The 14,706-nt window shown below is 42.8% G+C and overlaps 1 long non-coding RNA gene across 1 annotated transcript; it reads left to right on the forward strand.

The window, feature by feature from the left end:
• Positions 1–1,792: 1,792 nt before the first annotated feature.
• LOC130148028 (uncharacterized) lies at positions 1,793–10,175 on the forward strand. The gene is made up of 3 exons (XR_008821446.1): positions 1,793–2,205; positions 6,757–6,887; positions 8,694–10,175. It is a non-coding gene; the product is annotated as an uncharacterized LOC130148028 (long non-coding RNA).
• Positions 10,176–14,706: the final 4,531 nt, after the last annotated feature.

A 14,706-nucleotide genomic window follows, 5' to 3' on the forward strand; every position in this document is an offset into this window, starting at 1 on the left:
ATTATGTTTCAGCTGCATATTACTCTATTATCAGTGGTACACCTGCAGTGAAGGAAGACCTGAATAACATTACCTTCCAGTTTTTGCCTACATTAGTAACTGCAACAACACTGTTAACCACAGTTTATAGAACCTTACTCATAGGTATCATACTCTTGCCTTTGATTGCAAGACAGGCCTCAGCTTCAACGGATGGTTTCACAGCTCTAGAAAGCTGAATTAACACCCCACCACGGCTGATGCACACACTGCTTTGTGCCCTTCCCACTGCTCCTTTCTGCCCCAGTGCTAGCCACTCACTCCTGCTGCTTACAGCATGCCAGCTCCGAAGCTAACGTGTTTTTTCCTGGGAGCCAGTATTAATCAGCAGGCAGTCAGATCAACAAGTCCTGCTGGAACAAGGAAGGATGGGTACTTGAGGGGACAGAAACATGTGGATGAGGAAAACTTGGATCAAGGGGCTGGGGAGTAAGGCTTTCTGGGCCACTGAGATCACTTTCACTCACTACTGACTCATCTTAGTGTGTTCTTTCACTAATAGCAAATATAAGCTAAAAAGATCAGAAGGCAGGGCAGGCTTGTTCATGCTGAAGTGGTACTTTCAGTGATTATTTTCTGGAGTGTTTGATATCTGCTTCTGAGTCACATCCCAGGCACATTCTTCAGATTTTGGGTCTTCTTCTGGTGAACTAGAATATCAGACACTTGGGCTAACAGCAACCCTGACAGGTTCTCCCCAAACTGCAGGCACAGCTAATGGCACAAGCACCTTCTCCCCAGAAGCCATATAGTAGGATGTGGCAATGATGGTCCTTAACTTGTGTGTGTGGCTGGGAGGTACTGGGATGATCAAGAACTGTTGGTTTGGGGTTTTTTTCTTGAAAACAAATAATAAGAGGTCTGCAATGATAATTAAAAAAAACCAAACCCACAAACAAACCACAAACCAAACCCCAAAAACAGCTAACAGACTTTAGGCCTGAAATTCTTAAACAACATGAAACTTTCAGGCAAGGAGCTTCTCCAAATTACAGAATACTTTGAGACTTCTAAAACCAGTGGAATAGCAGTGCTTGATCACTCAGCTCAGCTTATGGCATAAGAGAAATGGCTGGGAGCAAGGCCAGAGCGTGCTGGAGCAGCTATTCTCACGTGCCATAGTAGCTTTCCGGGGAGTGTTACTGTGCTGTACCAGTTAAAGCAGCATTATCCTCTCCCTGTAAACATCTGTATCAGCAACATGGTAGACAGAGGATCAACTTTCAAACATGTTTTGAGAAGTAATGGTATTTGTTTCATCCTTATTGCTTATTTGTAGGCTCATCCACATACTCTATGAAATTCAAATTATATGCTTTAAAATCCCTGTGAGGCCACCACATATCCTGAAGCTGCTGGTACACCATGTCTCATGCAGAGCCCTTGTGAGATACACATTCCTCATTCTGGGGTTGATTCTTTGTTATGTATGACTTAAGTTAACCCTGCCCCATGCAGCATATGAAGGTCAGACCAATTTCTCCTGTCCACACTTCCTAGTTGAGTTTCCCCTCCTAGCACATCAATTAAGTTGTTCTTATACGAAAGCTGAAGCAAAAACCAGTGTGCATAAATATGGAGTCTGGGCTTGAAACCTGATGCTGAAGTAACAGCCATGAGGTTCTCACGTGGGTCACGCTGCCAGCAAAGGGCCCAAACATAGAATGCCTCTGTTCTCAGCTCTGCTACAAGTACAGTCTCACTGCATGGCTAAGCCTATTATAAAGGAGGAAGAGGAGAAAAGGCCTCATGATAGTAAGGAAAATGGGTGCAGAGGTATGCTGCTAACCCCATGGTGAAGGAGGGGTTTCACACCTCTTGTAGCTGATCTCCACTGCTGCTGAAATGTGCGATTCCAGTCTCTGCCTGGCCACATCTCACCTTCCCTCTGTGTTGGGGCTGTGCTGCTTCATCAGCACAGGCAGTTGAAACAGCTTGCTGACCTAGCTGAGAAAATGCCTTTTTTTATGATTGTTTTTTCCAGCTGGGTTAAATGAGCTTTCTCTGAGTCACTGCACAGACGCAGAAGTGCCGGTACTACCACAAGGGAGTCAATGGTGATGTACAGCAGGGCAAGAAGGAGAATCATTCTTTTTGGAAGACCACCTTCTCAAGGTGGCTAAAGATAGTTGGGAAACTACACAGCTGGATATGAGCCCAGCACAGGTAAGTATGTGGCTGTGAATCAGCACATAGAAATAAATGCCGAACCCAGAAGACTTTAACTAGGCTATTGTTAATGTCGCACTGCGGTTACTAATGACTAGTGCTGCAACGACCATGGGGATTGGTATAGATCACTGTGATTTGCATGAAGATCATGGCTTTTTTGATTGTGAGAGGAGTATTGTCAAGAACAAGCCAGCTGAGAGAAGGCATATATGTTAAATGTTTCTGAAGTCTTTCTGTTTCTAACAATGGGAGATTATAAACTCTGGCAAAAATTTTTAAGAGTTGTAACTGAGGAATCCCAAATATGTCCTCTAATACAGGATAGCAGAAGGGATCAAACTCACATAAGCTACAGTGTGCCAGTTTTCTGCTTCTAGAGATGCCTCCTGCTTTGTTGTGTTTGTCAGTGGCCATCTCAGCTTTACAAAGATACTCTGCAAGAACTTTGCACAAAGTGTATGCTGGTCACATGAAACAGAAGGTGTCAGGTTTGACTTTGGTTATCCCTGTCATTCACTTTCTCACACTTTGTTCAAAACAGGAAAAATAAGTAATGTCAGCATAGGGCTGGGGACCAGGGAATTCTACCTACAATGTAATTTCTTGTAAACCTGACAAAATAGTTTAGCTGCTGGGAGCTGAATCTTTCACCTGCACCACTGTGATTACAGCAGCCACTGCCCAGCTGTTTTCTGCCCTTAACCTCTCCCTAGTGATTGAATGCTGCATTCCCCCAGAGGGAGACTTAATGGCACCCAAAGAGTTTGGCTGTTCATGCATGCTTTTTAGTCATCTCAGCCAGGCAGCACAGCCTTATATATCTTTCTCTTAATTATCTTTTAATTATTATTTTTCAAGCAGGTAAAGAGAGAAACAATTTCTATTGTTATGTTTTATGTTGAGTTTAGTCACTTGTTTGGCAAGTTTATGTTTCACTGTAGGAAAACAAAACAAAACAAACCAAGCCAAAATATGAAAGATATCTTTCACTATCCAGTAACTGAATTTTGCAGTGCTCATACATTTGTCATTGCAAATATGTGTTTCAGCAGGAAACCGCACAGATGAATTAGATTTCCTGTTCAGTTTAGAGAGTAGCAGAAGGCTATTGATGCATCTAGCTAGTTCAGAGTTGTTATCTGCCATTGCAGGAGATACAACTCTGACATTACAACTCCTTGGTTCTTCCTCATCGGAAGACTAACGTGAATGGGTTACATGGTGTCAAATTGGTTCTGTCCACTTCTGTGAGCTGCTTGTTGCAATGTGCAGCTACCAAGACAGCAAAGTACAATAAATTTGCAGCCTAGGAAAGCTGCCTTTGATGCCAGGCAACCGTGCCTGTGCTCTAAAATAAAAATTTATAAACATGCAGCTATAAATTAAGGTGCTCTTCTAAGTCAGATGGAGAGCTGTTCATGGCCACATTCTTTTGCCAAGCAGAAAAGCTTGAACTCTCCTATTTCTTAGCAACAGCTTCTTCTTATAGCATCACATAATTCCAAGGAGTATCCAAAAGCAATTTCCTTTTTTCTCTCACATAATAACTAAAACTTGATGAAAAGAGAAGACTTTTGTAATGATTTAGAATGTGACTTTTAACACTTTGGAGGTGAATCTTGGCAATCTGCATGAGGCTTTTTATAAAACAGAAAGCACTTTTTACATTCCCATCATAATTCAATGCAAAACCAAGGTGAAAAAATACCAAAATGAAATATGACCAATGTAAAATGGCACATTTTCTTCACTGGTTTGTTGACATTTTTTCCCCATAAAACAGAAGAAGGAACAGATTCAAGTAATCATTGGACCTTCCACAACCCATAACATCAAACGGAGATAGCTTTGCTTACAAGGCCAACAGCAAATGGGTGCTTTCCAGAGAGGTTTAAATTGCACTAACAAAAATCAGTTACATTTGAAAGGTTCCAACTGGGGGTTTTATTTTTTTTTTAATCTGGAGTCCCATCTGCGGCAGAAGAGCTATTCTGTGCATGTTTCTGTGACAAAGCTCACCTGCACACCCACCAAGATGCTCAGTGAGACAGCAGCAGGAGGGGGGGAACCCAACTAATACCCTGCCAGGCTACCCTCAGGCCCATCACAGGGGCCACCAGCCCACTGAAGACCCACCTCCACAAGCCCCGAGGAGCAGAGTGGCAGGAAGGAACCTGAACCAAGGAATGAACACCTTGCCCAGGCCCCTCCGTGGGCCATCCCAACAGAGCATTAGCCCCAGTGTCCAGGTGAAAAACCCATCACAATGAGGTGCTGCAAGTGAGCAGCACTGTGGAGGGTTGCTGCCCAGGGGTGGGGTACATCATAGGTGCAGGAGAAAAGCAGTATGGAATTGTAAAGGACTTAGTATGGGATGTTTAGTGGAGGAACAAAATGCAGGAAAAGGGAGAGGTTCAGCTGGGGAGGAACAAGAGTGGGAAAACTGAGGGATAAGGGGATAACAAGAGCCGGTTGCATGTAAATAATGTATATTTCAGTATTTCTACCTCTCACTATCTGTATCCCAACATTTTGTTCAACTTTTTCACTCCTTTTGCCCATTGACTTATTTCAAGTAAGCAATTTGGCAACCAGCACTATATGATAGCATAGTTTTGGTAAAGAAAATTAATAACTGTTTAAATAGCTTCTTTAAACAACCTTTGGCAATATTTAGAAGGAAAAATCTGTTACAGCTACAAAGAATACTAATACACTGGTCATGCAATTTTTCTTCTGATAAGTTACTTTGCTTTATTCTTTTCTGTCTTGTAGATTTTTGTCTTTAACAATGCTTACCTAATTTATCTCTTCTTAAACCAAGAGTAAAATACTCATTTTAAGCACAGATATGTCATTTCTACATTCACTCATTATCTAAGCATTTACCTTAGTATTTTTCTGTGGAGTGGTTCTAGAATTAAAACATTCATAACACCTCATTGCCATCACTATCTTCAAGAATTCATGAAAGATGGGTGAGTCTGAATAGAGGAGAATACAATATTATTTTCATAAAGAAAGGAGGAAAAGCAGTCAACATAATTTCAACATCAAGAACAATACTCTAATAAATTAGTAAACAGCCACATTAAAAGCACTTGAAGGGTCAGTGAAAAAGAAACAGCAAGCAAAGATTTATTGCAAACAAACGTTTGTTAAACTGCTGTATTTTCCTTCTTTAACAGAGTATCTGGCCTGCAGTGAAAGAGGCAGTAGAAGTGATGTGTATCGATCGACTTTAGGGAATCTCTGGGCACTATCTCACGTGACATTCTCATAGACAGTGTACAGAAATATTTTCTTCTGGGCTAAATTGCTACACAGTAGGTGCACAATTGCTTGCATAAAATACTTCAAGTCTTATTTATATTGTCTTTTCAAAGAAAAGGGATATATATATGATACAGAATTCTGCTGGGGTCTAGCCAAGATACGATACAATGTAATATTTTCATTCATGACTTGGTTGATGGTACAGAGAGCACTTACACGATGCCAAAGCAGAACGGCCTGGAAGGGAGCTGAAGGATTAGAATTCAAAATTACTTTGATAAATGGGAGAAGGGTCTGTAATCAATAAGATGAAACTCAATAAACACAAGTACCAAGCACTGTATTGCAGCAAGAAAAAAAATGAAATGCATAAATACAAAATGGAGAATAGTAACAGCACTACAGAAAGAGACCTAGGTGTTACAGTAAACCACATATTGATAATGAGTCAACAATATGATGCTCATGCAAAACCAGAAAAACTCATCCTGGGAAATTTTAATAGATGTGTCATATGCAAGACAGGGTTAGTAATTGAGTTTTTTAGCTCACCTCTCGGAAGTCTTCATTTGGTATAGTTTAATAGGATAGTACAAAATAAAGTTTAAACAAAAGGAGGTTTAAAAGATGGAGAGTGATTGAATAGGGGAAAGTATCTCTTTTAAAAATAAAGGTTGATAGCGGGTGTGGAGGTGATTTCATAACAACCTTTCAATATGTAGAAGGTTCTTATAAGCAGGGATACTATTGACTGTTCTTCATGACACTGAGGGCAGGACAAAACCTAACTGGCTTCAATTGCAACAGGAAGGGTTTAGGCTAAACCAAAAAACTTCTAAGTCTAAGGGTAGCTATGGACAGAAATAGGTCACCTAAAGATGTATAATCTTCATCATTCAGCTTTTTAAGTAGAGATTAGAAAAATATTCATCAGAGATTCTCCGTTCCTTGGAGCACGAGGCAAACAGTATGAGCTCCTGCAGTTTTTTTCATGCTAGCTACTGTTGTTACAGTATCAAAGAAACAGGAACTTGTAACTCAAATTAGCTCTTTTGTTTTAAAACTAAATATTTTCATGCTGGTTTCTGACAGTGACTTGCCTTTCTTATCTGCAAAATGAAATTCATGCCCTGGTGGTCTTCTCCTTAAAAGTAGCAACATCTGCAGAGAGGTTGGATAGCTACTAACTTTGATCCGTTCTCTCAAGACAGCTTAATGCACCTCTTGATGCCTGCAGGTCTTTGATTCCAAATATTTATCTTCTTTCAGATTTGTTTCTGGCCACTTGAATTTTACATTTCCCCACAGAGCCCCTCTGATACACACATCAGCTACAGAATTCATCTGCCATTGTTCATGTTGCTTCCTCCTGGCATCACTGGGGCTGCTGTTGATTCCTGGTAGGCTTATTTTTATCCATTATCCAATGCAATACGTTTCTTGTTTTACCATTTCACTGTGGTGTGCTTAAATATTTACCAATTAATTTTAAGGATTTTATTTTCTTAAATATTTTGCCTTTGGTTTCATGGTTTTATGCCTTTGGACACCCTTTCTGCAGTTAAGATCACTAATCTTCACTATCTTGCAGCTACTGTGACAGAGGGAGTCAGCTGTAATTACTTCTTAAATCAGATCTCATTTGTTACTTAGGACTAAACCTCTTGTGCACCAGCAAAGCTATCTACTGCTTAAAGCACTCATTTGTGGTAACAAGAATTTGCTACTCTTAGCTATATCCTTCAGTGGCATTTGAGCCACTAATCCTGGGTGGAAATTATCTACTAGTAGTAGTTTACTTCGACTTGTACCCTTCTTTGTGCACTTCTCTTACAAGGGTCATTCTTCTACCACAAAATGCACTGAGACTTGGATCTAGACGAAACCAGCATCTGTGGCTCATGTTCTCAGTTCTCTCACCTCAGAAACTTCATTAAAGCAAAACTGTATCATATTGCATAGTCAAGATTAGAAAATACATTTGAGACTATGGAATGTGCTTGTTTTGTCAGGGTTTTTTTCTATTAGAGTTCACAGTTAAAAAATCTACCTCACATACCTCATATACCTGCTGTACTTGTAGATTTGAATTTCCAGGTATATTCATAGATTTTCTCAAACAAGAACCAGCATTGTTATCGACACTTCTCTCATGCAGCATTTTTACATTTATTAATACAAGATTTGTGCAGAACTGGGTCACTGGTAGCATGTACAAAATCTAGATCACAAACTGCAAATTACGCAGAGCGCAGTATATCCTGTTTATGCTTATGTGTCTAACAGGCACGTTAACTAGTATCCTAGCTTGAACTGCGTCTCACTTTCCTATCCTCTGTTACTTCATAAGCTGCCAGCCTGGTTTCACTGCAGGGAATAGGGAACAGGGATCATGCTTTTGTCTTTGAAGTGCTTAACAATTTTAAAAACCTCATATAAAATGCCATGGACCTGTCACCACAGCCACCATCAGGGCCTCTCCATTTTTGCAAGATGATCTGAGCAAGCAGCACTATCTGGGCACGGCAGCAGTGCTGTCAGTGGCAGCACAGATGCATGCAGACTTCCTGAGCCAGAAGCGCCGTTTCCTGCACACAATGGGCCACATAAAAAGAAACTGCAAAGCTGGTGTTACATCAGGCACGACTTTCTGTGTAATCAGATCCTGTCACTGATGACAAAGGCAGGATCCCTTTGAGCATCATGTGTGGCTCTATGAGAAGAGTTCTGCAAATGCAGGTGCAGCAGCTTAGCAGTGAAAAGAGATTTGTAGAATGGGAATTACAATATTAACAGTACATTTATGTAAGTTCAGTCCTTGTTTGGTGAGATAATGACTAGTATAAACATGCTGTTGAAAAAGTAGAGGAGGATAACTAGCCATGCAGAGACCCAAAGAATAAGTCCACTATATCAGTGCTCTGGCAGCATGTTAGGACTGGAAAATCAACAGCAAGCAAGGTTAATTTAGGAAATGAAAATCATTTTGATAAGAAGTGGTAGTAGATTTTTCTTGGATACTTTCTCAGCTGCATCAGGGTCACTGAAGGACAAAAAATACTTTCCACGTACTCAGGTCTCCATGCTCTAGATCAAAAGAAAGGAGTAGTTGTGTTGCAAGCTGTTGTAGATAACCATGGAAGACAAAGCCAGTGTGGGTGATTTAGCAAGGTGCTAAATCTTTATCATTATCGGGTGTCCCACAGCTCTCTCCTGACCATGCTGACAGAAGCAGGCTATGATCCCCCAAGTTCCCAGCACGCTGCGATCAACAGACTCACCCATCAAAAGCCACTAGTGACTGTGCCTGCACCCCGATATCCAAGCTTCTGATCTCATCCATTGAAATCTCCACTGAGACCTTTTCAATTACTGCTTAAGTTGCTGTCAAATGGTAGCTGGATGTGTGTGCTTGTCCAGCTCAAAGAAAAATCATTGATCTTCTGTCAAACTTGATTCTACCCACAGCCTTCCTACATTTTTCAAACATATTTAACAGTATCTAATCTCCCGGTTGTGAGGATGTGCATCCCAAGATTTTTCCTTCCCTACTTGATTTATCACTGATGGTGGTGGGTTATGCCCCATATTTGGCAATGGGGGCTCTCTGGTTTGGGAGAAAGGAGAAGGCAAGATGTCTGCAGAAACTTAGATCTGCCAAAAGTGAGGGACAAAAGAAGAGAAGCCAAAACCACTTCACAACAATGACAGAGTCAAGTAGCTTCTTGAGTTCAAACGGACTTTGGGCAAGACTTCACTGCAGGAGCAAAATCACGGACTCAATGACATATCAATATGATCCTAGTTGAAGCCACTTTACTTAAGTTTCTGCAAACTTATATACAATTTTAATATTCATACACACGTCACATCTTAATTCTATTGGTTACATACACTGTTCACATGCTGCTGTATCTGTATCTGTATAGATACTAATTGATTAAAAGCATACAAGCAGTTAGTGTCATCACTAAAATTGTTGACATTCTTGCGGTAATCAGTTCCCAGATCAGCTCCTGTTTTTCTGCCTGCTTAACTGCCAAAGATTGTGTTTTCCTCTTCCAGGTGTCTTTCTCACACAACCATGTGGCCTTGCTGAGCAGATAAAACTTTTAATCACATCAAGCTGCTAAAGCAAGAGCGACTTTTGATAAGGCCAGGTGTCCCTTTTCTTCCAAATACATTCCCACACTTCATTTTAGTTTTCAAATTTGTGATAGATCAGGTATATAAAAGTATACAGAAGAGAATGATCACCTCCTTAAGGTATGCACGTCACCCTTACGTTGGCTGACATGATTCTGAGAAGTGAAAGAGCATACATTTGACTAAGCCAGGGGAAGCTCATTAATTAATGCCCTGAAGTTGATGTCCATGCTGTGTTCTTGGAAGTGCCGAAGTCATGGATAACAGCTGTAACCTGTTACTTGACAAGGAATAAAGTCTGATGTCTTGAGTAATGTCAGGTGAACTCCAGTTTTCTATCATAAGCCAAAAGCTCAGTTTTACAATGTCTGATGTGCTGTCATCCAATGGTCAGAGTTGATATGGTAGCAGGGTGGGGAGAGCATGGGCCCTGTCTAGACTCATATTATTGCATGCATTCTGTTCAGAATAAATAAATGTTTGATTCAGTGTCTAAGACATTCCTGGTTTCTCATAGTTACTACCACATAGTTATGACCTGATATCCTAGGAGAATATCAGGTGAGTATGAAGCAGGTGCAATGCGTATAGATGTGGTAGAAGGGAAGGGGAGCTTTGTGTTTCAGGCCTGGACAAGTTAGGGCCATGGCAGGCAAATCTGGAATGTTCATTTTTACCATGGGTTTTCCTGGAGGCAGGATTCCTAACCCAGTCCTGCACTGTTTGAGGTCCCCCAGGTTGATGTATTTGCAAAGAAAGGATGCTACAGAAGAATTAATGCCTTGAGTTCCCATGGTATTGTCAATAGACGCTTTCCACAGAATCCAAGCAGGTCAAATATCTCTGACTTCGTCCACCTGGGATCATGTGGAACAATGCCTAAGGAGTGTGCTTGCCAAGTACGTGATTTCCACTGTGGCTTTGGTCCAGGCTCTGTCTGATCAGTAACACTATGCCATCATGAAATTCTTCAAAGCTGCTGTTGTTGGAGCCAAGACAGTTTACCACAAAACACCAGACTCCAGCAAGGGCCCAAATAAAAGAGGAAAAATAGGCACTAAAACTGCATATATACAGGAAAAGAGATTTCTTGGAAACATGGGTTTCATGACAAAGCAGCATCAAGAGCAGAAAGGGGGCATGAAAGAATTGACAAAAGAGCCTGTGGGCTGGCAAATAAGGTTCATTCAGAAATGCGGTTATCTGATACCTGATCTTGCATACTCCTGCCAGATAAAAATTATTCCCTCATTTGTTTATTTAAATATTCTCACTACCATCCCTACCTTCAGTCAGAGTGGTCTCATACTAGTTCAGCATCTTATATCTAAAGGCTGCAGCGTTTTTAATCTAACACTAGCTACCTTACAACTGGATTTACAGTTTTGTGAAGCCACTGCCTCATTACTGTCTCTGCTGTTTACAGCTGCTGGCCTCTTGCCTCTCTCTGTCCAAATGCAACCTATGTAAGCGCTGGCAGACAGTACAGAGGGTAACCAATGAAACTGGAGCATGCAGCCAGCTGTCTCTCCCTCCCCCTTCACGCCCCCCTCTTTTTTATTTTTTTTTTCTTTGTAAAGATATTAAGGTGTTGCTCTGTTCAGCATTATGAGCCTCACTGTGCCCTGTAGAATAATGCCCAAATAGGTTCAAAAATATCAGTCAGAGTGTTAGGTGAAAAATTAATGAGTGCTAAGGACAGCTTAGAAAGCAAGCCACAAGTGACATAAAAGAAGATACAAGATAGTTTAGAAGCTTAAAAAAAAAAAAAAAAAGGCAAAACACAGGTGGAGAATTTGGACGAAAGAATATTTCTGAGGTGGAGATAAGAATGGGTGTTAGAACCAGGAAAGAATGTAGCAAAAAATAATGGGAAAAGCAAATCCAGGGATATGGATATAACTTCACAAGAAGCAAAAGTTGGAGAAAATAAAGAAAATGAATGAAATCAAGGTACTAAGGAATGTCATCAAAGGATTAGAAAAACAGAAACAAAATGTAAAAGCTGATAAACAAGAGAGAGAAAAAGCTACATATATAGATACAGAGAAAAGATAATTCAAATATTAAAATGGAGCTAAACTCTTTGTAATTAAATAAAATATAAATACACTGCGAGAGAGGCCGTGCCTGAGTAGAGACTCAGCACTACGTGGATTTTCTTAGTTTGGGCTACTGTGCAAACCAGCCGCCCTCAAATGATACTACACCTGAGCTACATCTTGCCAGGAACCTCACATTTCAGTGGGTCTTTGCTCACCCACACATTTTCATGTTGTGCTCTCTTTCTGAGTGTCAACACACTTTTGAAGTTCTCAGCCTGAAAGGAAGTGGTGATCAAAACTTTTTATTTTTTCCTGATTTCTGATATTTTTCTTTCATCTGATATTCCAATAGCATTGGGGACTCCTGTGTCAACACATATACATCCTCAGACATAATCCTGCTTCCATGTAACTCAACAGGTAACTTCTGCTGACTTCTATGACAGCCCACAGAGAACCAGTATCAGGGTGCAGAGGGTAGGTACTGGATCACGTGGGAACAATGCTGAAAAAGGCAGACTCCGAAAGCCTAAGTCGGCAGAAAGAATTTGAGTGAGAGTGACATTTGGAATTTGGGAAGGAGTAGGTGGTATAGGAGTAACTGTGGATAGTAAAAATACATAAAAATCATGATGCCCCTACTAAAACCACCTACACCACCACCATCTTTTATCTGTTGCTTTAATCACTCACCGAGTTGAGACAGAGCTTTTGCTCTTTGCACCCTAGAGCCAGATTTTCCAAGAGAATCCAGTGAAAGTTTAAAAGCTTCCATAGGACTTGAAACTCACTGTCTCTCACTAAAAACAACCCAGTGGCCTTGCTAATACATTTGTCCATGCTTCATGCAACGCTTCATTCAGAAGATGCTCTGTACTCTGCTTCTCAAGAGCCCTGAGCGCACGGGCAGGCTGCGGTGCTCAGACCACCCTCTCCCAGGACCCCCACCCACTGCCCATGGGGCTGGAGCTCCACCAGAGCTCAGCCCCGGCCCCAGACCCTGCCCTGTGGTGGAGGTGGCCCCATCTTCTGGTCATCTGATGACCACCATCAGCAGGCCTGGTCACCACCGGGGCCCTGCTCAGACATGGGGAATGGTGCCCTGGCCACACGGGCGCTGCCCTGCTGGGCCAGCTCCCTCCCAGGGCAGCTGTGTTTCTGTGCCCCGGCACTGCCTAGAAGGCGGCACCGAGATCCGGCTGAGCTGTAAACTGGGAGCTTTTACCACTTGCTTATCTGAACGCAATTTATTCGGCATTTGTAAGGTCATTTACTACTCAGGACCTGTGTGTTTTGCCTCATACAACACATAGTAACAGCCTGTGCCATGTTTATTTCTGATCATTTTCTTACTCTGCTGACGTGTAGAATTAAACTCTATAACTCAGGGTAAGTTATAAAGCAGGTATGTTTATTGCGGTGCCAGGTGTAAGGGGGATCGATCCTTCTAACTTGTATACCTAGTTGTACTCACAATACATATTTATACAGTGAAGCTGGTTAGGTCTGCTGAAAGTCTACATCTACTAATTACCAGTTAGTTGCTTTCTCGCTTCAGTTTAAAGGTACATTAATTTTAAATTTACTGGGCATGCTCCCGAGCAGGGGATTCACTCTCTTGGGGGGGGGGGGCATTTGAGTAGGAGGTCGTGATCTCCCACTACCACAATTTTTTTATCCTAGTGTCGTTGAGTCTTATCACTTCAGTAGTTTTTCTTTTAGCAATTAGCACATCCTTGTCAGAAGGCTACTGATTGACATTCTTGTGGAGCTCATCTGCATCTGTACTGACTGTCCCTTCTGAAGTGCTCAGCGGCCGAGCTCCAGACCTTCTCTTGAAGACAGTGAGGCTCCTGCCTGCCTGTTGATGGTTCCTGTTATCTATGCAACTCCTGTCTGTAGTTTTAGGTTTTTCACTGTATTTTCTTGCATCACCCACCTCCTCTGCCCCCTCTGGGTGGGGATGGGGGCTCTGCTCAGCTCTTGGCTGCTCCTCTCTGCCACTCCTTCCCGCCTGCGCTTCTCCTCTGCCCCAGCGTGAGTACCCCCCGTGGGCTGCAGTCCCTCAGGATGAACAGGCCTCCTCTCCGGGGGCTGCAGGGCAATCCCCCGCCTGCAGCTCCCTCCTTCCCTGCCCTCCATGCTCGCAGGGCCCTTCCTCACATTCCTTTCCCTCACACATCGTTGCTGCGGCTGAGGGACTGGGCCAGGCCCTGCTGCAGGCGGCTGCTGGGTGGGCCTTGCTCACAGGATCTCCTCACAGGGACCCTTGGCAGGATCCCCTCACAGGGACTCCTCGCAGAATCCCCTCATGGGAAGCAATCACAGGGGCCTCCGATCACTGCGATGGACAAGGTTGACATTCCTACATTTCCCATCTTCCAGAAGGTGTGCTGGTGGCCTGGGACAGAGATTAGGAGCATCTTCTTTCCTCTGAAGGATAAAACTGTTTTACAGCTGGTAAAAGAAACTCTTTGGCACTTTCATCACTGACTTGTGGTTAGCGAGTGCTCTGTATTACTTGACAAACAATTTGGGCATGTAGTACAGAAAATTTAAACTCGCAGAGCTGCATATGTACACCACTACAGTCAAATTTTTTCCAAGTTTGAATGGGGTTAGCAGGCTTTGCCATGCTGCCTTTTTTTACAGATCCACTGCTTCTTGCACCACAGCACAGCCACCACCGGTTGTGGCATAGCTAGCTGTCCTTCCAAACCAGCCAGGTTCGGGAGGCAACCCCGCTGGCCCACTTGCACGCACACCGGGGCCTGCTCCGCGGGGAGCCAGTACAGGCACTGGAGGAAGCCAACAGCACCACCCATAATTTATCTGGTTCTAATGCAAGGACGACCAGCCTGACCCACCACAGGCCGCGGGCGGGCAGGCTGGCTCCCACTGTGTAAATCTGCCGCGAGGCTACGCACAGCGCCGAGCCAGCCCGGGCCGGGCCGAGCCGAGCCGAGCCGAGCCGAGCCAAGCCCCCCCGCCCGGCCTACAGGCCCACGCCGGCAGCAGACTACGCCGA

The sequence above is a fragment of the Falco biarmicus genome, chromosome 4 (genome assembly GCF_023638135.1).
Source record: "Falco biarmicus isolate bFalBia1 chromosome 4, bFalBia1.pri, whole genome shotgun sequence".
In the NCBI taxonomy this organism is placed as follows: domain Eukaryota; kingdom Metazoa; phylum Chordata; class Aves; order Falconiformes; family Falconidae; genus Falco; species Falco biarmicus.